General features: G+C 43.3%; 1 pseudogene; it reads right to left on the bottom strand.

Annotated features, from left to right (window-relative positions):
- The window catches only part of LOC144374944 (ubiquitin carboxyl-terminal hydrolase 31 pseudogene), a 42,830-nt pseudogene extending 31,909 nt beyond the window's left edge, over window positions 1-10,921 (bottom strand).
- Window positions 10,922-23,790: the final 12,869 nt, after the last annotated feature.

The following is a 23,790-nucleotide window of genomic DNA, read 5'->3' on the forward strand; positions in this document are numbered from 1 at the left end:
CAAAAGAATGTGAAGTGAAGCAAACAGTTGAAGAAATTCAGGCATTTTGAGCAAAAATGGACAACTGTTCTTTCATCAAATAACATTCTTTTGAAACAAAGGAGACATCCCTGAGGCAAAGTTTATGAAATAATGGTGAGTATGGTCGTTAAATACCTTTGAGCTATGTGAGAAAGCATCATTCTGCAATTAGAAGGATGTGGAAATTGTGTGGGAATCAAATATTTGTAAGCTGAATTATGTTTTCCCATTGGCTTTCTTTCCAATTTTGGACATGTCCTACTACTTCATTTAAGATAAAAGTTATTTCTAAGGGGGTGAAAATGTTCTGTTTCTAAATAGAGTTCCATGGGAACAGTTCTATGGAAGAATACAGATGGAGAAAAGTCATTGTGGTATTTGAGATTTGACATTTTACTGTATAAAAATTATACCATGATAAAACACTATCAAAAATTACCATTATTCATCTTAATGTTGTTTCCAATAGCCTTTTGCTGTTGTAAACAGATATTCTGTGATTAAGTAATGATTCTACAGAGCATTTCAAGTACATAGACAAATGAATGCTGAATCCTTCCAACCTTTGCATGTTCTAAAATATGTCACGTGGCTAATTCCCACATCTTGAGAACTGCTTACCATTTGATAAAGATTTGAGCTTTCATATTTAAGAGACCAGGCTGGTGATTTTCACACTGATGTGTAACCATTTTGTGGATTGCAATAAGTGCCCCTTGAATCTGAAGAGATTTCATGAAGGTGAGCAGCCATACTATTGATGAAGGAACAGTTGTTTTAAATTTTGTCTATTACTTTTCTTAAAGCAGAAATCCTCACACTGTGTAAGCACTGTTCGAATTCAATTTATGTATACAGGTTCTCTTAAAGTCAGGCATATATACAATTTACCAAGTGAATTTTGCTGTCATATCATCTTCTAGCCCAATTATTAAGTATGATACTTAGCTTTTGTTTCTCTATAAACTGGTTGAAGATTAGTCATTTCTTAAATATATAAAACCTGGAATTAAAAGTTTATTTAAAACAATTTCAAAGAAATTTTTGATGTGTGTTTAAAAAATAAAAAAAAAGAATAAAAAGAGAAAACAAAAATCCCAACATATCCAAGCATACTGTGCTTTATTTTGCTTTTATTAACTTAAAAATTTTTCTCTTTCACATCACCCTAGATAACATAGATTATTCTTAGGTTTTTATTTTTCTTGTCTTAGAAAAGAAAAATCATTTGGTTGTACCTAAACTAATCTTTGAAATCAAACAGAGTATGTCTGGACCTTACCTACTGAACTTTGATTCCAGACCACTGATACACTCAGGCTTCAGTGAGTATGTTACCTCTGGCTTTATAATTTCCCAATTAATTATGTGCTTCTTAGAATCATTTAGAGGCTTTCTTTCTTTTTGTCTCAGCTGTCCAGAACTTAAACATTGATTATATATATATATATATATATATAATATCTTAAAGAATATATATTGTTTATGTTGTAGATGAACACAATATGTTTATTTCATTTGTTTATTTTTATGTTGTGCCTGGGATCTAACCCAGTGACTCACGCATGCTAGGCAAGCGTTGTACTACTGAGCCACAACTCTGGCACCATAGCATTGTTTCTAAAATCTACCTGTCCTACAAACCAGCATAATGCATGAGTTGACCCCCATCCAAAACCTTATTTCCAATTATTTGTAATATATGGTACAGTATTTTGTTTGCTGCTTTTCCACCCTACTGTTAGAAGCTAGAAACAATTCAAGTAAAAGAAGATATTAGATTTCTACTATGTTCCAGGTACCAAGCTAATGAAATGATGGACACATGGAGGTTTAGACATGGTCTCTGATCTTGAATACCTCACAATACACTGCAGGTCATGTATTCATAAATTGGTTATTTAAATATCATTGTGTATACCTCCCATACACAAATTTTGTCAATTCCAAAATAAAAGATAGAAGATAACTTGCTACAATAATCTAAAAATAAGTCAGTATAATCTCATAGGACAGAATTCCACATCAGAGAGTTAGATCAGCCCCAGAGATTAGACTAGATTGAAAGAAAAGTCTAACATACATTCTACAAGTTTTCACACTTGTCTCTTTTTCTCTTGTGTACTTTGGTATTCACATTATCCTCAATCCTAAATAAAGTTGAAATGGGAAAAAAGAGAAAAAATAAAAATAAGCAAGCTTTTGCATTTGTGAGACCAGAAAGTGAAAGACTATTATTAAATAAACTTGATAGTGAACTCCCATCTGAGAATCCCTGTTAGGCTAGAAAAAATTATCATGAAAGATTGTTTACAATAGCCCAAACACAAATGTGTGTACATATATGTGTGTGTCTGTGTGTGTGTGTCTGTGTGTGTGTGTTCATTATGAATACAAAAATCAGATATCTCCCAATGAGTATGTTGCAAGCCACTTCCATACATAGGGCTATGATAGATAGTTTCCTTTTCTCTTTCATAAGTGCCTGATCGCTTTTGAGTAATTTTTAACCTTGTTTTGTTCAATAATATACTATATGGGAGAAAATTGCTAGTTTTTTCTTTTCTTTCCCTGGAGAAAAAATAAACACTCCTCATAGAATTGAATTTCCTTCAGGATCCCCTTTGGGAGTCCACAGTGAACACCTATAATAAAGAACAAGTGTAGAAGAACAGCTTACATGAATGATGATGAACAAGATGTACTGTGGAGTTGGGAGTCATTGTTTGCTGCTGCTATACACGGAGGTCCTGCTAGTGTTTGAGGAGACAGCCACCATCACTCAGGGCATTATGTCAGCTCTGGGCATGGTGTGAATCTCTCACGCTGTCCCTAGGCTGTGTAAGACACTACTGTGTCTTAAGGGCAGACCCAGGAGGGAGAGAGGCACATCTAAAGTCAGCAATATGAAAGATAAGTTTGCATTTGGTACCACAGACCAAGAAATGATAGTTTAATATCAATCGTCAGAAACAATTGCAAAACAACTAAATGTTCACACATAGAAGATATATTGACCATTAAGAGGCAAATGTATCATGAACAGCACCCTAACACTTACTTACTAAAATCTGAATAAGCATCATATGTCCAAGAGCAAATAACCTTAAGCTTATGTGTTTGTAAAGATGAAATTGGATTGACCTTCAAGTGCCTTGTACTTCTAGGGTAGCAACTACAGAATAGCCTCATTGAGGGCTTCATTATCATAATTAGGAGATTTCTCTTCTACCACTGTCTTGATGAGTTAGTTTTCATAAATGAAATAGATATAAACCTCGTGCATGAAACACATATTTATTCTCCCATCATCATACCGGAGATCTTAGAATCCCAGAGATCATCTCTCTCTTGATCCCAAAGCTTGCTCATTGCAGAATCACTAGAGGGCATAGAACTTTTAAAAGACAGTTATCTTTGCCTTACTTCTTGAATCAGAAGTTATATTTGATTCCTGTCATTGCCATAGCAAAATTCTAAAAATCTGGTGGTTTAAATAACAAACAATAATATTGTCTCACAGTTTCAGAGGCCATGAATCAGAAATCAAGGTTTGGGCAAAGCCATGTATCTATGAAGCCTAAGGGGAATTCTTCCTTATCTCCTCCTAGTTTCTGATACTTTCAGCAATCTTTGACAGTACATTACTTAAGTCTCTGCCTTTCTCCTCACATGGCTTCTCTCTTGGTTTATGTGACTGTCTGTCTCTTGTACTCTTCTTATAAGGACTCCTGGGTATATTAGATCAAGGGGCAATTCTATTCCAAGATTATCTCAGCTTAGCTAATTATGACTGCAAAGATCCTGTTTCTGAATCAGGTACTTTAGATAGAACCTAAACATACTTTTGGGTGGGGAGTAATAATTCACTCCATATCATTGGCACTAGGGTGAGAATCACTTAGGTGATTTGGCAATAGCAACATTGAGAACTATTCATAAATCATTCCAATTTCCCTGGAAAGTAGATATGTCCAGGGGGTTTGGGTTGATGGAGTCAGAATACAGATGAGCAATCTATGTAAAACACAATCCTCTAGAATCCCAAATTATTCGTTATGATAACCCTGCAGATTCCTTGATCTTGAATTAAGATCACTTGATATTCTTCAATTTAATCAAAATCTCTATATAAAATGTATTCTATTTTGAAACCAATTACCTAACTTTAACCTAAGAGTTTCACATATAAAAAATTTTAGCAGCCGTGCTATTCAGTTATTCAAGCAAGACTAAATAGATTGGATGCATTTGCAACTGCAAAGAAGCACACACATGCATAGACATACACGTTTATCTATGAAAGTGAAATGCATTACTCAATGTAGTCTCTCAGAAATATAGTTATTATTTGGGGTAATGCAAATTTAGGGCTAAATGTTACTTATTTTTTTAAAAAAGCACTTAGAGATATATAGTTATATGTCTGCAAAAATCAAATGTTCAAATAAATGTACAATAGCCTAGTCCACTTCCTGACACATGTGCCTCTCAAATTTCTTTTCAGCTATGTCCAGGGAGTCATTAAGGCTTGTCAGGTATTAATAAAATGAATTCAGAAACAAGGTTTATAGTTCAGAGGGGAGGATCATAAAAATGTTTCCTTCACAATCACTCTCATGGAAAAGGGCAAAATTTGGGCAAGATTGTCTCAAAATTGGTCACAAGAGCCATTGGAATATGCAATAAATAGGTACATGCTGACATCAGCCCGAAAACATGCAGAGATTCTATTAGCTTCTATAAAAGAATAAAAAAAGCAAAATTGAGATCTGTGTGGGATGATATTTGACCAAACATCTTAAATCAGAACACAATTGCACTTTCAGTCCTACTCCCCATAAATTAAGGAGATATCACTTACTTTCCTTATGATATGCTGAGTATCCCTAATCTGAAAATCTTGAATTGTTTTAAAATCCAAAACTGTTTGATCACTGACATGAGCTTTGAGAGGAAAATTCCACATCTGGTCTATGCAATGGCTCATATTTAAAACACTGTTGAACTTAAACTATTATATACAATAACCTTCAGACTATGTGCATAAAGGCATAAAGTATGTATGAAATATAAATGGTTTTATGTTTAGATTTGAGTGTTATCCTCAAGATATAGTTATATTTATACAAATGTATCAAAATTTAAAAAAATTCAAAAATCTAAAATATTTGGTCTCAAGCATTTTGGATAGAGGACACTCAATCTGATATAATTCAGAGGGGAGGATCATAGAAATGTTTCCTTCACAAACAGAATTATATGCAATCACTGGCATGGAAAAGGGCATATATAAAACAAAGGATCAAAATTAAGAAATTTGGAGAAAGATATTTTCAAATTTAGACAGGATTGAGAGTAATATGAAAAAAGTTGGAAGTTAAAAAATGAACATAACAAACAAAAGGGTACATTTTGTATGTTTATACACACATAAACACCCCCACACACAGGATTTTCAATTGCAGATGCATAAATTGGGACAATGTACTCTATGAGAACAAGTATTTACAATTAGCCTGTAAAATTATCAGGAAAAAGGAGCCCTTATTTGCATATACTGATATATGGTTCTGAATATAGTTTAACGAAGAGAAATGGGCCAGGAGTAACTAGAGAATTTATATCCAAGATAATTTGAAATTTGTGACATATACATAAAAATGTTTGTCTTTTCTGATCCTGACATTATCTCAGACCTTATCTCAAATTAATTCTTAGAAGCTATAAAGGTAAGCCACAATATGACCAATCTGTTTATAGACTGGTATGACATGGAAAATACATAAAATTTTTAATCAAGTCACTTTATAAATGTCAGTGATTTGCCTTCAAATCAAAGAAATAATTCTCAGGCAAAAGATCAAAATTTAGACATTTGGAGAAAGATATTTCTAACTTGAGAGAGAATTGAGAGTAATATGAAAAAAAATTGGAAATTAAATAATAAACACAAAAAACAAAAGAGTACATTTTGTGTACAGTGGGTAAGAAATAAAGAGTAGAGGTCAAGTCTTCTCAGAAGTCTGGTGAATTGAAAGTGTCTGAATGAGGTTCACTGACTCCAGAGACTAGCCTCAGAAGCCTCTGTCACATTTGTAAAGATGAAATTTTCCAAAATGGCTGAGTCAGAATATTGTTTCTTTGCACATATTATTGAATTCTCCCCCATGCTTCTTATGAACACTTATAATTAAAAGACAGTGCTTGGGTTTTATAATCCATAAAGAGGTTCAGAGGTGACAGCTATAAAGAATATAAGGAAACTGACTAGGATGGAACTAAGAAATTATAGTATGTAATTGAAAAGGGTTATATGAATTTCCTTAAAGAAATAAAAAAGGTAAAGATAAAAGAGCAAGTTCATGAGCTGACACCTGATTCCAGTAAAGGAAAATTAATTCAGTGATTTAGATGCAGGTGCTCAAAGTTCAAGCACAAAGGTGACTTTCATTCAAATTGTAATGAATGGCAATGCCTTGGGATGTGTCCTTCTGACAGAATTCCATACTCTTGAATATGCTTGAGCAAAGATACAGCTTTGAATGTCAAACAGAAAAAATATGATGAATAATCATGGGAGAGGGGAAGAAATATGTTATTTATAAAAAAGGCAGAGATGGACTGGGACTGTGGCTCAGCGATAGTACCCTCGCCTGACATGTGTGAGGCACTGGATTTGATTCTCAACACCATGTATAAATGAATAAAATAAAGATCTATCAACTGAGAAAAAATTTAAAAAGGAAAAACAATTTAAAAATAAAAAGGCAGAGAGGAGACATTAGAAATTAGATATCAGTGATATCTAATAATATTGCAGAGTCGAATCTTGGAAGACAATTCAGATAGTGTTTGAAAATCACAGAATGAACATAATACAAACCTAAATGATATGAGTCAAACATTCAATGTGGCCTCTTCATGAAATCAAGAGATGTGGTAAGTACAAGATGTATGAAATTGCTGCTATTGTAACATGGTATTCTGTAGTACAGTAAACATTTTTCTAAATAAAGGAGTACTCTCTAATATAACATACAAAATATAGTAAATGTATAAATCATTTATGGTCATTTTTAAATTATCAAGTAATACGTATCGTACATACTATATTTGTGCTATAATTTTATATAGATTTTGCAGTGTTATTTACAGCAATACCACCACAAACATTTGGGTAGTATATTGTGCTACAAAGTTACAATAGCCATGACATCATTAAGCCACAGGAATTTTTCAGTATTAAAAAACCATTACTTTATGTACAAAATTAGAAAAATTAAAAATATTATGGGACCACAGTTGTATGATGTGTTGACTAAAATGTTGTAATGTGAAACATGACTATATTAACAGGTAAATTGTAGCAATTCTTATAAGCAATGGTATTAACTTAATTCCAGACATAACATTGGGCATAGTTATGTACAAAGTTTTGTGTTATAGACCTAGGGTACCAGTTCCTCTTCTCCATGATTTCCATCTCTAGCATTAGCAGATATTTAAGCACAAAATACCCTTTGCTATATTTTGGATCTTGAATGTCCACAGGTCTCCAGCCTGTGGTGCTATTAGGATATGGTGGAACCTTTAGGAGGTGGGCCTAGTGGGAGAAAGTCAGGTTATTTGGAGCATGCCCTTAAAGGAAATATTAGGAGCCTGACTGCTCCTCTTTCTCTCTCTGCTTCCCCAGCTACCATGAGGTGAACAGCTTTGCTTCCTCATGTCTTCCATATCATGATGTTCTGTGCTTCATCATAGACCCAAAAGCCACAGCGCCTACTGACCATGGCCTGACAACTTTCAAACCATAACAATATTGAAACTTTTCTTCTCTAAATTGATTTATTTCAGGATTTTTTCTCTTTAATCCATTTACTGATGCACATCCATCCTGGACAAGCTAAATGTAGATACCTGAGAAACATTAGTGTTAAAATATTTCCCTTTACAAAGACTGGTAAATGGAGTGCATTGTCAAAAATTGTCAAAAGCAATAGTTTTTCCCTTGGTTTGTTTCATATGTTATTTTCATAGTTTTTTAGAGCTCCTGGTGCCACTCAACAATCCACAGTGTGGACAAATCCTGCTCAGATGAAACCCAAGTCAAATAATTCACACTTCCATACTCTAATGATAGCTTAACTGGTTCACAGGTTTCAAGACCCTAGTGTCCAATGAAAGTCATTAGAGTTCTCTAGAAAGAAATATATACAATTGCTAAAAAGAATGTCTGGATATTGTCTATAATTACTCCAGTTAACCTGGTATCAATGGTTTGCCTATAGCTGTTATTTGGTTCAATTACAGAATAAGATGACACTTTTAACAATTTACAACTGACTTCCCATTGCATACAAACACACACTCACTCATGAATGCAAACATGCAGGCACACACAATCGGGCACATGACACCCCAAAAATAACAAAACAAAAGCATAGAGGGCTTTGGTGGGAAAGGAGGGGTGCTAAATAAATAAACATCTTTACAGACAGAATACTTAGGCTGTGGGAATGTCCCTGAGGTTTCTGTGAAGGCTGTGCAGAGGTCTGCATGCTAGAAGTAACTTTTTGGAGTCTCTCTCATCAGGCTGCTTGCCGCTGGGAGATGAGGGAGGTCTGTAATTAATCTGGGAAGACTTGGACTTGTGAGAACAGAACAGGGAATGTTTAGTGAAGGCAGGGTCCTTGGAGACAAGCTGCTCCTTTCCAACTGCCTTTGCATTTGGTTGCTGGGGGCCTGGAGGCTGGTGGCCTTTCTTGGCCTTGTCATCCATGGCACACTTACTCTCCGACTTGACAGAGCTCCCACCCGTCTTTTTAGACAGCAAGGTTGTCTTGCCGAGGTCCGTCAACCACCTAGTTTCTTTCTGCTTCAAGGCTGACTTGAAGAAGGACAGCCCTTTATCCTCAGACTTGCTGTCCCTCTTCAGACCAGACCACATGCTCGTGCTGGGGGAGTACAGGCTGGCTATGGAGGATCTCCACCCATGCTTGCTGACACCCTTGCCTCCCTCGCTCTGGTCTGTCTCACCCAAGGGGATCTGGGTTTGGAGATGGAGGTGACACTGGCTCTGTCATATCCCAGGCTTATTCTGGAGCCCTCCCTACTCAAGGTCCCATCTGAAGTACTGTTCTTCCCAGGAGGGAAGGGGCCCCTAATAGCAGAGCCGGAGGCTTTTTTATTTTTATTTTTATTTTTTGGCAGATGTAGAGAAAGCAATGTAATCGAGGGCAGAAGCTGATTTCTGCTTCTGTGGTTAGGGAGATGATGTGGAATTATGGGACTTGGGGAATGACTCCTTTTTTAGCTGGGCAGGAGCAGGGAATGAATGCTTTCCACTGGCCCTGGAAGAATCTGCTTTGCTTCAAGAGCAATAAAGCTTTAGAGAAACTTTTACAGGAAAAGGAGAAGAAGGGGATGTATTTGAAAGAGATGATTCTTGGCTTGCCAAGGCTGTTCTCCCTTTCTACATGCTTTTATCTGGTTCAGAGTGCCTTTGGAGCTGGGGGATCTCTTGGTGTACTCTCTGGTTTCTTTGTGAGCGAGCCTGGGTGGCCTAGGGATTTCACTTCTTTGACAGGAGAGCTGTCCATGGAATCACTCTGATCCACTTAAGCAATCTGGTTATTGTTATCAAATGCATTGGAGACAGAATGTAAGTGATGCCCTTGTGCTAAGTTTTTGCTCTGTATATCTACAACACTGGAGTTCAATTTGTAGGTATCTGACTCTTCTCTGAACACAAGCCCCTCCATGACAGCTAGGTGGGCTTGGCTCACAGCCTTGTGTTCTCTGTGATTATCACTTGCTTCCTGATAACTGCTGGAAAGGTTCTTAAAGCTTCCAAAGAAAGAGATGAAGAGAAACCTTATCATCCCCTGCCTCCCCAAGCTTCTCTAAGGTGGAGGCAGACCTGTGAGTCAGAGTCCCCTGAGAAGGGGAAGGAGAATTGGAGCACATCTGCAGCTTTGCAGACAGGGACCAAGAAAATCTCCTGCAATTTTCATTAACAACCAAGGAGCTGGTCACAGATGATCTGGAGGACAAGCTCTGGCGCTGGACACTCCTCACAAATGGCTGAGATGAAAAGCCACCACCATCTTCACTCCTTTCCCTGTCATCTCTATGTAGACTCGGAGATTGAGGCCAGGGAGGTGCATTTGGAGGAGGCCACTGAAGTCACACTGGCTTACTTGCTCCCCGGAAGCCCGCTCACCCAGTGCTCGCACAGGGAAGAACTTGTGGAGCCAGCTACTGAACTGTTAGCTGACAATGATGGGATGGCTGTCTGCCTTTGGTAGAAGAGGATATAGGCTGTCTGGGTGCACACCTCATCCTCCGACAGCTGCTGCACATCACTGTCATTAAAGCAATACAAGAGGCCATCCACAGAGTTCTTATAGTATGCTGTGAAGTGCCCCCCTTGCATGGTGCCATGGTGATTGCACACAGCATATAGGTCATAGATATAGTCCTCAGGGTCCCTCCTGAGTCCATAGGGCCACCTCCACAGGGACCAATGGGATGGCAAACTCCAGCTGCTCTGGCTTCTATTGACCACATGAGGAGTCATGTCCAGGCCAGTCAAGAGGAACTTGACTATGTGCTGAAGTTTCACAGGCCTGTCTCCTTCCTGTTGAAACCTCTTGAGGTGTAATGATGAGCACAACAGGCAGAGTCCACAGGCTCAGTGTGATGCTCCCCTGCTGCAGCTGCTTGCAATGTGGGCAATGCCAGGCATCATCTGGGGCCAGTCGTTCCTCTCGATCTGTCCCCTTTGCGCTGCATCCCAAGGGCTGCTGGGGTCAGGCGAGGGCTCCAGCCACCCTGCCAGGTACTGGTCCAGTGCCAGGTACTGGGCGAAGAGCTCGGTGTTGCTGAGATACTGCATCACGGCATTCATGAAGCACGTGTTGCCATGGTTTTGGAGCCCCGCCACTCACCAGCTTGGCCGCTCAGGTGGGCAGTGCGGGCAAGGCGGGCGACAGCGCGGGCGAGGCATGAGGAGCGGGTGGGAAGCAGCTGCAGAGGCCGCCACGGTTTGGGCCGCTCCCTCAGAGCTAAGGTGCGAGAGCCTGGACAGCTTCTTGGGGACGCGGCTCAAGAAGCTGCCCGTGGAAGGCTCTGAAGAAGGCGACCGGCCCGGACCCCCGTGCCCCCGCGGCCTGCGTGGCGGCTCTGGAACAGCCGCTTGCTGAAAGAGCACTTCTCCTTCCAGCCCGCCGCCTCTACCTTGGATTGGCCGCGGCTGCCCATGCTCATCACCACGCCTGCCCGCCCGGCCTGGGACCTCGCCGTTGCCGCAGCCTTACCGGCCAGAGGGCTCGATGCCCCGCACACCTCAGAGCGCCTCCGAGCCAGCAAGGGAACCTATTTCAGGATTTTTTCAGTTATGAAAATCTGACTAAACACCTTTATCATAGGACTTCCATTATGGAAAAATGTTATTTGAATCCATATGTGCCACACACTGTACTCATTATGGAGATAGCAAGAATGAATGAATAATCTTCATTGTAGGATGTGAAGCTAATGGCAAAGTTATGCATGGGGAGACAGAATACAAGAACAAATAATGGACCCAGCATGGAGGAGAAAACTTGCTGGAGTGATAGAGGAATCAAATGAAAAAATGTGGATGAGCTGTGGCATAGTGGAATGTTTGAGATGAACTCCAGGCAGTAGGGAACAACATCATGGCAAGATGTACTAGAAAAATATAGGTACAATGCCATTTAATTCTATATAAATCCAGATATGTAAATTTAAAATAACAAAGTTTAAGAGGTATTAATAAATTATTACTTTATGTACAAAATTTGAAAAGTAAAATATTTCCTAAATGTAAAAGATTATTAACTTTAACCTGTTGAGTTAACAGTTTCTACTATTTCATGTGACCACTTTAGCTAATTCAGACAAATTTCTCCCTTCCTTTGTCAAAATTTACCTTCAAACTTCTGTGAATGCATTTGGTGACTTCCATTCTATAATTTTAGTGTGCATAATTGTCTTACTCCATTTTCTGTTGCTATTACTGAATACCATAGAAAATGTAATTTATAAAGAATAAAGTTTTTTTTTTCAGCTCATGTTTCTGGGAATCCAAGGATGAAGTGCTGCAAATGAAAAAGTTCTACTTTTTTTGGAGCCTCTTTGTAGATTCTCAAAGTGGTGTAGGGCAGCACAGGGTGAGGCAGAATGTACCGGTTAAAGTTTCTCTGCCTCTTTTTTTGTTAAAAGCAGAATCCCATTTGTTAAGTTCTACTCCTATTACCTCATTTAACCTTAATTACCTCCCAAATCCCATACAAGGATTAAATTTCTAGTCTTTTACTAACTCACAATGGGGATTAAATTTCAGCATGAATTTTAGTGGGGCATATGAACCATAACCACAACTCTACAAATCATTTCCCTGTACACTATAAAAATATAACTTAAATCTGCATTAAATATTGCTACTGGGGCTCAGGCTAATGCTTGGGGTAATGTTTCCAAATCTGAAACTTTGAAACAGGATTTTAATGCAATAAAATAACAAGAAGAAGTTCACCAATCCACTATCACATGTTCTATAGATTTAAGAAAATGTCTGGTATGAACTAATAACAAAGATTCTGGGCAGAGGTATGTAGAGTGAAATGTGTTCCTCCAAGGTGAATCCACTGTTCCGGAAAGCCATGACATATATACAGTTTAGATTTATTCACATGGAAGAAATTTTATTAAATAATGAACCTTTTGAATGATGTAGGCCTTTAGGGCACTTGTGTAAGAGGCAATTCCTGATGTTGATGGGAAGCTCATAATTGTAAGCTGCAGATAATTGGCTGGAGAAGAAAGAAAATCATGGGATCTTAGAAGTCACATCAAGCCTATGGAATTCAGCCTTTGAGTAAGGGAAGGATGATGGTAATTTTTAAAATAGCATGGCATGTCCAGATTTCTGTTTCAGAGAGAATATTATGACAACAGTGTAGGGGAGGAAAGATTTCGGGGTGGAATTTGAACAAGATAAAGAGTGTCTACATAATTTCAAAGGAGCTCTACAGATTCTTCTTAGTTTATAAATAAAAATACTTATGAGTTAATTTAAGACTGGAAAAAACCTTATCAGACTCTTTGTAAACCAATCAAAAGAAAAAGATCTCTAAAAATGAGACACACTGACATCAGTTGCTTGTACATATAAATATTAGAATATAACAGAATTTGTGTGGCATTCCTGCCTTTATTAGTTGGGGTTCTCTAGAGTATCAGATCCAATGGAGGTATAATTATACAAAGGGGATTTTTTAGGTTGTCTTACAGGACCAGAAGTAGGATACTCCATAATATCCATCTGCATGCTGGAAAGTTGCATGAGTCAGGAGCTGCAAAGACCAAGATGCTGAAGCCTCAGAACAAAAGGGATCAGTGATGTTACCCCAATCTGACTCCAAGGGCTTTGGAAACTTCCTGGAGAATACTTTTCAGAGTCTTCTTTGGAAGAGTGAAGATCTGATATAATCAAGTGATTGCAGCAGCTATCAAGAACACATTCAAGAAGAATTGAATCTTGCATCTGCACCTGCGGCTTTTTTATTATTCCAAGTTTTATTCCATCCAAGCCTCCATCCTATTGGATAGTAATACCCAAGTTTAGGAACACATGCCAATCATTTCTAGACACACCCTCACTGATACACCCAGAAGCCTCTAAATATTTGGCATCTCTTAATCAAATCAATTTGACAATTCAAATTAACTGTTATACAGCCTGAAATAAATAATGATTTTAAAATGTCCCAAAGTCCCATATTGACAGACCATGTGCTAAATGAGTGCCCTATGTCTTAAAGAAGGCTGCATCATGGAAGACAAAAACTGAAGAGCTGCTCAGACACAGACAGATGAGAGACACTTCACCCAGTGCAGGCAGCACGGCTCTAAACTGGACTTTAATGAAAGGGTGATTGAAAAGGGCATTATCAGGACACTGACAGAATTTGTAATGGTTTGGATGTGAGGTATCCCACAAAAGCTCAAGTGTGAGATAATGAAAAAAGGTTCAGGGGAGAACAGAGTGGGTTGAGAGTCCTAACCCAATTAGTGAGTTTATCCCCTAATATGGATTAATAAAATGTTACCTGAAGTGGTAAGTTGTGGTTGGAGGATGTGGGCCTTAGGGGCATGTATTGGAGTATTTATTTTTATCTGGTAAATTGAGACCTCTTGCTATGTTTCCTGATCATCATGTGAGCTGGTCCCCACCCCCACACTACTCTACAATGATGTTCTACCTCATTTGGAGAGCCAAGGAATGTAGCTGGCCTTCTATGGACTGAGGCATCTTAAACCATTAGCCCTCTAATAATCTTTTTCTTCTCTACAATTGTTCTATTTGAGTCCTTTTTGTCACAGCAGGAAATAAACTGATTAAAGCAAAATTCAAAAATATTGTGTAGCTGAGATGGTATTTTGGCATCAAGATTACTTTTCAACAGAAAAGGTTACAGTGAAAACATTCTTGTCCTTTGAAGAAGTTTGCTGGGATTGGGCATCATGTCCACATTTACAGATGCTTCAAAACTTTACAGATGCTCATGTTTGTGTAGTCATGTGTGCACACAAACACTGGACATGCACAACACAGTATGTGGGGCACTGTAGTGAAGGCTTTGTTTGTTTGTTTTTATTTGTTTTTTGTGGGATTCAGTGAGAAAATCAGTTTCATTGCCCTTTTTTTAGAACCAATGCCTAACTTTTTTTTGACCTTTGGAACATTCCCTCTCTCCTGTACTAGTGCTAATAGTTAATTGTGCTAAGAGTTAGCCAGATTTAGGAATGTTCTTCATCACCTCCACCTCTGGCAAAAGAAGCTGTGTCTCCAACTTCTCAAGCTATGAGAAGTTTCTTACAGAAAACACTGCTCTCTGTTGACATTGCTGTCACAAAATTTGGTTCTAGAAGTCAATACAATTTTCCATTAAAAAATAAGAGGCTCAGAAAATATCATTCAAAATAGGATGGAGTGCCCCTCTGCACTGGGTGGGCTGGGAAGACACCCAGGTTAGAGGGGCCTCCACTCTGGGGGGGGGAGTGCCCCTCTTCCCTGGGTATGCTGGGGAGCTCCTCAGGACACCCAGATTAGAGGGGCCTCCCTACCTACCTAGAGTTCTTTTCACATTTGCCTTCCCCATTGGACCCCAGCAGGATGCTCATAGAAGTCTGGTGAGCCTCAGGCCTACCCCCACATGGAGCCAGGCCCTAAGCCCCCTCCCCCACCCTAAGGCCCCAACTGCCAAGGCCAACACTGCCCTCTGGCTCCAGTGTGGAAAGGTTAACCTTCATGAAATCCAAATGAAACCCCTGTGGATCATGGGGACATAGCCCCCAGTCGAACTCCTGCCTCCACCCTGGGGGTGCTGCCTTCTCTGCAGGTACACCCTAAGCCTAGAGTACCCTGTTCGGCAGTGCAAACAGGAAGTCCATGGGAGATGTAGGAGGCAGGCCCAGGCAGGGGCATTTGTTAGATGATCTGGGCACACACATAACCCGACCAGGGGCAGACACTCATGGGCAGGTGGTGGCTGGATGCAGAAACCCTGCTGGTTTGGGTCTGGGGGTGGATGGGAGGACCCAGGGCTTTATCTATGTCCTCCTCCTCTGCAGGTTTCCAGGCTACTGTGAACAGGCCTACAGCATTCTGTGGTGCCATGGGCTCCTCTTCCTTCATCTCTTTGCTCTGATGTGGGCAGCAGGCCTGCCTGAGCTCAGCTCCTCCAAAGACATCCAGTATTTGAAGGTATGCCAGCACAGGGCCACACCAGACTGGAGGCCAGGGTCCACCACATACTTCCCAAGGCCTGTCTAAATATCTACAGCTGCAGAGGAGCCTGCCTTCCCTATGTATAGTGTAAAAATTGAGCTTGGCAGAGCTCATCCTGGTCAGAGTGTATCTTATCTGAACAGCTCAGAGACCTAGGAGATTCACCTGACAGATGGGGGCCCTCATGCAGTCCCAGGCCCAGCAGTGCAGTATGATGAGAAGTGGCCAGAGTGGTGTGCTCCCTGTGCCTAGTCCCGCCCAGTTGCAGGTGAACTGTGATCTTGTTTGGTCATCCCATATGTCCTCAGTGTCTTTCATGCTGAGATAAAGTCCCTTGTAGGTTTGCAAGACACTTTTCATTTCTGTCTTTTCAGTTGGCTAGAGGCACAGTTGGAGGGGGTGTATTCCCTAAAGCTTCTCCTGCCCTTCTCTCAGATAAGGTGAGGCCACCTGACCATCCTCTTGCAGTTCATTTAGGAAAAAATTTCAACAACCCAAGGGGGCAGGAGTACAGGAAGGCAGAAGAGATTGCAGAGGCAGCAGGGTCATGACCCCTGAATGTTGATGCAGTTGTGATGATTCTGTCCCAGGACACTCTGGTGCTGAGGAAGACGGAGGAGGAGAGGCTGAAGAGGAGGAGGGGCTGAAGCACTTTCGGATGAAGTTCAATGAAGCCCTGAGGGAGAGATATGAAAAATTGTGTTCTATTTGTGTAATAAAAATTGTAATATATTCCACTGCATATATATATATATATATATATATATATATATATATATATATATATATATATATATATATATATAGAGAGAGAGAGAGAGAGAGAGAGAGAGAGAGAGAGAGAACACCAAACAGCCAGGGCTGGGGTTGTAAGCTCAGAATTAGAGTGCTCCCTCGCACATGTGAGGCACTGGTTTTAATCTTCAGCACCACATAAAAATAAATTTAAAATAAAGGTATTTTTCCATCTACAAGTAAAAAATAACAAAAAGAACAAAACAGCATAAATGCAAATGCATCCTCGTGCAGAGGAGGGGTGCTGCACTGAGTCCAAGCACTGTGAGTTGGGCACCTTGAGTTTGTACCTTGCTCTTGTCTTAGGATGGGCATTCCAGGTCTTCCAGCTGGTGGATCTTGCCCAGCAAAGACTGACCTCCTCTTGGGAAAGCCTTGTTCCCAGGCTCCCCACCTAGCAGTTACTTGGCTTCCTATCCACTTAGGACACCTCAATCCCCAGATCACCTTCTGCCACCTGTGTGGCCCACCCTGTGTGTTTTCAATTGAACAAGTCCTAGACAGCTCCCAAAGAAGCCAGGGTACCCTCTAGACACAGGGATGCTTGCTCTTCACTGCTAAAGTGACTCTCGGGTAGAGGATGCCCTCACCTCTTTCACCTTCAGGTAAGAAATTAATACCACTCTATTTACTGAACCTAGACAGCTGCAGAGGAGCCTGCCTCCCCTATGTATAGTATAAAAATGAGCTTGGCAGAGCTCCTCCTGTTCAGGGTGAAAGGTCAGAGAGGGTCTGTGTGGTGAGGGAGAGGGAACAGAAGCAGGGTCATTGCACTTTGTATCCTAGTCCTGAGTACACTAGCACAGAGAATTACAATGTATTTACAAAGCATTAAAAAGTCAGTTGATCATCTACATATTTATTAACCCCATTCTACCACTTGTGAAAGCACTAGTTTGGAAAAAAATAAAGACCTTCAGAAAGAAAAAGAAAAAAAATAATTACCAATTTTTACTCTTTGTCAGCTAGTCTAGTCACTGCAACTTTTCTGGAGGTGCAAGAGGTGGGCAACTCACTGGATGGCAGAAGCCTGGAGCCCTTGAGCTGGCAGGATATGGCAGGGAGGAAGAGTCAGCTTCTGACTTTTGGGAAAAAGAGATCCAGCAGGTGTGGGCAGATGGTGGGAGCCTACAGTCCCACACACTGGGAATGGAAGGATAATCAGCATTGGGGATTTTCAGACCTGCTGGCTGAAGAGATTTTGTACATGGAGAACTCACTGGTTGGGAGCTGGGTAGCAGACATTCTGAGGTGGGGATGCAAGAGTCCAGGTTGCACTCAGTAGCTGAGTGTGGAGCTTTCCCACTTCAGCTGCTGATGCTGATTGAAGTTGTGGCTGTCCCCAGGGCCACCCTCCTTCTCCTCAAAACTCTCCCACTTGTTGATAGTGATGTCTTTCTCCTCCTCCTCTCCAGCCTCACACTTCTCTTCCTCTTCCTCCTCCTCCTCCTCACCACTGTGCTAGTCCTGGTAGGTCTGCAAAAAGAGGAAGGTGCAAGTCCAGCTCATGGCCAAGTCACCCAGTGTCCACCTTCCAGGAGCAGCAGGAGAAGGGAGCCCCCAGTGAAGCAGCCCCCAGTGAAGGAGACTGTCCAGGGAAAGGGGCCTAGGCCTCGCTAGAAGTGGCCTCTCCATGGAGTCCAGGCATGCGGAGAGCTCCTGGATGGGGATGCTCAGTTCCCTCCTTGGAGCACTTTCTCTGCATAGAGTGGGAGGAGTACTATCCTGAAGCCAGATCATCTCTACACTTACACTTACTAGGTTGTATGAACTTCAGTAAGGCCTTACTGAGCCTCAGATTATCCTCCCAGATTTGAAGATCCTAGCTCCCGAGTTGTGTGGTTATAAGGTGCAGGCCCATGGAATGGAGGTGCCTGGCCTACAGTGCTCTGTAGCCTGGGGCCCTGTCTGCTCCTACCTCCTTTTGGAGTTCATGGTGATGGTCAAGGCAGAGTCACTGCCATCCACCTCATTCTCCTTCCCTGTGTCCTGGTCCCACATGATTCACTGATGTGCATCCCATTTCTGAAACACCCCCAGGATGATCATGAACACCAGGAAGTAAATTCAAACAACAATCACCATGGTGGCAGGATTCAGGATGACTGTCAAGGGAGAAAAAAGGACAAACAGGGCTGCAGAGAGGACACCCAGATAGAGGCTTCCCACTTGTCATTGGCTATACTAGGTTGGCACAATCCACCTGACCCTCAGAGACTAGAAAGCACTAGAACAGCTTTGCATGGTCTCAAACTTGCTAGGTCACTGTGGCCATGGGCAGGCAATCATTTCCTCATGTGTGATGGGGAGTGGGAACGGTGCTGCCATGCTCCCAGCCAGGTGGGACAGGGACATCTGCCTAAGCTCTGTGTGATGCTTAGTGTTTGCACCTAGGTGCCTCCCATGTCCTTCCTGTAAATGATTGAGGACTGAGCAGGTTGGGCCTGAGAGGTAAACAAAAAAGCATTGCTTAGGGTGAACAAACTGTGGTTGGGCAGCCATGTGTCTGGCATGTTCCACAGGATTGAAAGCATGGATCATGTTCACTTGCAGTGGACAGGAAGAAAGGATCACAAGGGATGAACATCCTGACTGTTTCTAAGTGGATAAATGGGGCAGTAGCAGCTGTGAACAATGCTAGTCTTAGTAGCCCCTGGGCCCTGCTGTAAGAAAATGGTGCATGTGTCAGTGACCAGAAGAAAACAAACAAACAAAAACAAAACAAAACAAAAAAAAAAACACTTGTAAGCACTTAGAAACCACTGTAAATCTGATGTTGTTCCATGTCCAAGAAACAGCACTTTTCTAATAAATCCTTTTTAGTTAACTTTATAAAATAATCCATACATGAGAGCAGAATGGCAAAGCTGCTTCAGGTATTAGTCACTTGGGAAGTGGATGGTGTAGACATTTCCCCTGCTTTACCCCAAAACCTAGAAACACGAAAGATGACACAATTCATAATCTTTTATTTCCTTTCATGGTAACGACGGTCAGTTGCTAATAACAAACCTGGATCCAATTCCCAAGACCACAGAGCCCTTGAGCAGTGAGAAAGCCACAGAAGATGATGTTGAAGGCTTCAGAGCAGGGTGCTGCTCTCCCTGCTGTGGTCTGACAGTGACCACTGCCAGCTAGGGCACTGTTAGCCCTGAGTGCGGTGGGTCCCTTCATCAGTCCAAGGTCCCATCTTCACTGCCAACAGTGCCAGTGACCTGACACCACTACATTTAGTTAACCAGCTGCTGTTCTTTATAGAAGAGCATCCTTGTGTCTCATGTGTGAATACTTTAGCAACAACCTTGTCCCTTCCTGTGGTATTCCCTGACACTTGCTCTCTATCACGTCCCTCCAGGGTTCCTCAGGTTCTCACTCAGAATTCAGCAGATGGTGGAATGGAGCAGCAGCTCAACCTTTCAGTACAGACTGCACAGGTCTAACCACAGCAGTCGAGGCTGAAGAAGGCCACCACTCCTGGGGTAAGCCTCATTTCCCATGACGAGTGTGCTAAAGTGTGTCTACAAACATCAGGGCCAAGAGACAGGGCCCTCTGTCACCACCACAACTGGCACTTCTGGGTAGGAGCCCTATACTTACCTCCTCCTTAAGTTCATTGCTGAGGTAGCAGACATTTAGCTCAGAGGAGATGAGAATGAACTACCAGTTGGTCAGTTGAACTACCAGTTGGTCATTGAACTACCAGGTATGCCAGTTCCAGTAGCACAGGAGTTACAAAACCTTTTGATAGCTGGCCATGGTGCCACACCTCCAGGGTTAAGAAGAGTACCAGGTGGCTCAAGTTAGGAAGCTGGGTGGGGCCAGAGCCAGGGACCTAGTGTCTAAAGGTAGGCACCTCGGTTGCTGAGCCAGCAGGCCAAATGCATGTGGTTTTCCATTTGAGGAAACAAACAGCATGCTTGGCATTGTAGGGGCATATGCTAGTGCTTTGTAAGTTAGTGCCACATGTCCCCTTCTTGTTCAGAAGGGGGACACTGTGCAACAATGCTGGCTCTCCACAAGTTTGCAGATGGTGAGAGCCAGGTGGCCTCCAGCTGGCTCTGGCCTCTCACCTGTGAAAACCATGCCCAGGTCAGAGGGGTTCACTTCAATGCCCTTCTGTTGCAGATGAGCTGTGTCCACCTCCAGGCTCTCCTGCTCTGGGTTTGGTTTCTCTCTCTCGTCCATATGCAACCACCTCAGATAGCAGGGACACTTGAACTTCAGAAATGGCCCAATCAGATGTCACTGAGCCTGTGGGGCCCACCAAAGCTGGTCATACCTAATGGGCACTCAGGCTCCAGCTCACAAACCCCTTTTCAGGACAAGCAAGAGAGGTAAGGGAGAGTCAAATTCAAGAATTGGGGGCTACTGATGGTGTGGCTCAGTGGTAGAGCTGAGCATACACATGGCCCTGGGTTTGATCTCACTGTGCAATAAACAAAGCACTGCACATATCCTGGGCAACAACAGCAGGAACACTGTCCTTCTATGGAGTGAGCTGAAAGACATAGCTCAGAGCCACAGATCAGTCAGGGAAAGGTGGAAAGACCCTGATTTGGTTTCCTAAGAGCATGATGACACCAGGCAAGGAAGAAGCCCTCTCAGGAACAATTTCTCCCAAAACCTCAGAGGGAAAGAAGGTGGGTACATCAGCGGCAATAAGGAGTGTCCGGGAAGGTAAGGAGGCCTCCCCATGCAGAGGGGCTCTTACCCTGGGGTCTTCAGATTCATCCCCCAAGAGCTACACTTCTCATGTGATTGTGCTGATGATTACAAGCTCAGGGAACAGGAAAACCCATAAGAGCTCTGAAAATTAGAAGCAGTTCAGACAAAGCAGTAGATTCCACTCAGGTTGATCCTGGGCTCTTCTAGCTGCAAAATCATGATGTAGCTTTCCACTGGGGGGACTGCAATGCAGGGCACCTTATTAAAACACCTGCCACCAAGAATGAGGCTGTCAGGGCTCTGAAAACCACCTGGGAACCCAAAGGTGCAAATGATGGTGGAGGGGAACCACACAGGTTCTCACTACCTTGGGACAGAAGACTGCGGCCCCTCCACGAAATCAGCCATCAGCACAGCTCCCACCCCCACCATGTGGAGTGTGGTGCTGGCCAACTTGGAAAAATATCATAATTATCATGCCAAGTTACAGAAGTTACACACAAAGTCTGCATGCTGTAGGCTTTCATTTAGGTAAAGCACTAGAAAATACAAAATAATGTATGGCAACAGAGGAGAGAGCAGTGGTTGCCTTGGGGTGGGTGGCTGGGGAGTGGGGGGTTAGCAAGGCATTAGGAAAGGGCTAGAGAAATGCTTGGGATAATAAGAGAGGGGTTCACTATGATTGTGGCAAAATAAATCATGGGTATATACATATATCATATTTACCAAACTGCACATTCCTAAATATGTGAAGTCTATTACACGACAATTATATTTCAACAAACACATCTTTAGAAAATACAGGGGGAAGAAAAGTTTCCTGCCCTCTGGAACCTGTGTCTGTCCAGCAGAGTGAATTCCTAACACCCAAGGACTCCCCAGCCCACATAGGGCCAAAAGCCTCACCTGTAGAGGTCCCCTTAGGGGCCACTGCCAACCATGGGGAGGAGCTCGAGATCTACCCCAGAGTCTGCCTCAGGACTTCAGAAAAAGGCTGAGGAGGGGCCTCCCTCTCAGCTCTGGGCCGGTCCCACCTGCCCAGCCTGAGTGCCCTGACTCCTGCTACCAAGCATGAAGGGTGCCACTTCCCAGCAAGGAGCCTCAGTCTGAAGCTCTGCCTGCAGGAGGAACAAGGGAAAGCCCGGTGGGCCTCCCAGGCTCCAACCAGCAGCAACCCAGCACCTTCCCATCCCTCCTGCGGGAGCTGAGGAATATGGGCCAGGAAGGCTCCGAGCGCCCTGCAGCCTCTTTTGTGCTGTGGCTGCTATGGCTGCCCTGACACTTTCTGTTGTCACCCCCAGCCTGCCATCCTCAGGCCTAGGGACAGCACAGTACCTGAGAGGATGGCCCATCTTGGTTGACTGCCTTCCAAGCCCTATTTCCTCTGCAGCGCCCTTAGATCTGGGTGTTTGGGTGAAGGGGGGAGCTCCCCCCTGCACCCAGGAGAGAGGGAACCCCCCCTCCAGAGGGAGGCCCCTCGGACCTAGGTGTTGGGTTGGGGGGGAGCTCCACCACCCCTGCATCCAAGGGAGAGGGCACTACCACCTCCCGGGGTGAGGCCCCTCAGACCTGGATTTCGGGGTGGGGGGAGCACCCTCCTCATACTCCCCGCACCCAGGGGAGAGGACACTCCCCCCTACAGGGGGGAGGCCCCTCTAACCTGGGTGTGTGGGGGGGGAAGCTGTCCCCTCCACACCCGGGGGAGAGGGCACTACCCCCTTCACGGGGAGGCCCTTCTTAACTGGGTTTGTGGAGGGAGCTCACCCCTGCACCCAGGGGAGAGGGCACTCTAGACTCCAGGGGGGAGGCCCCTCTAACCTGGGTGTGTGTGGGGGGGAGGCCCCTCTAACCTGGGTGACAGGGGGGAGGAGATTCCTGGCTCTGCACCCAGGGGAGAGGGTACTCTCTCTTCCAGGGGGGAGACCCTTCTAACCTGGGTGTGGTTGGAGAGCTCGCCCCCTCCGCACCCAGGGGAGAGGGCACTCCGCCGTCCAGGAGGGAGGCCCCTCTAACCTGGCTGTCAGGGGTAGCTCCCCAGCGTACCCAGGGCAGAGGGGCACTCCCCCCTCTAACCCTAACCCTAACCCTCCTGGGGGAGGTCCCTGGAAAGTGGATGTCAGAGTGGGGAGGTGAGCCCCCTCCCACCCGCACTCAGGGCAGAGGGCACTCACCCCTCCAGGGACAAGGCCCATCTAACTTGGGTGTATGTGTGTGTGTGGGGAGATCCCACAACCTGGGTGTCAGGGTGGGAGAGAGGCCCCACCAACCTTGGTGTCAGGGTGGGGGAGCTCCCTCCCCTCACCCCGCACCTACGGGAGAGGGCACTCCCCAGTCTGGGGAGGAGGCCCCTCCGACCTGGTTGTCGCAGGGGTAGGAGCTCCAACTCTGCATACAGGTAGAAGGCATTCCCCCCTCTGGAAAGGATGCCCCACTAACCTGGGTGTTGGGGGGGGAGCTCCCCCTCCGTACCCAGGGGAGAGGGCTCT

Source organism: Ictidomys tridecemlineatus, unplaced genomic scaffold, assembly GCF_052094955.1.
Source record: "Ictidomys tridecemlineatus isolate mIctTri1 unplaced genomic scaffold, mIctTri1.hap1 Scaffold_97, whole genome shotgun sequence".
Lineage (NCBI taxonomy): Eukaryota > Metazoa > Chordata > Mammalia > Rodentia > Sciuridae > Ictidomys > Ictidomys tridecemlineatus.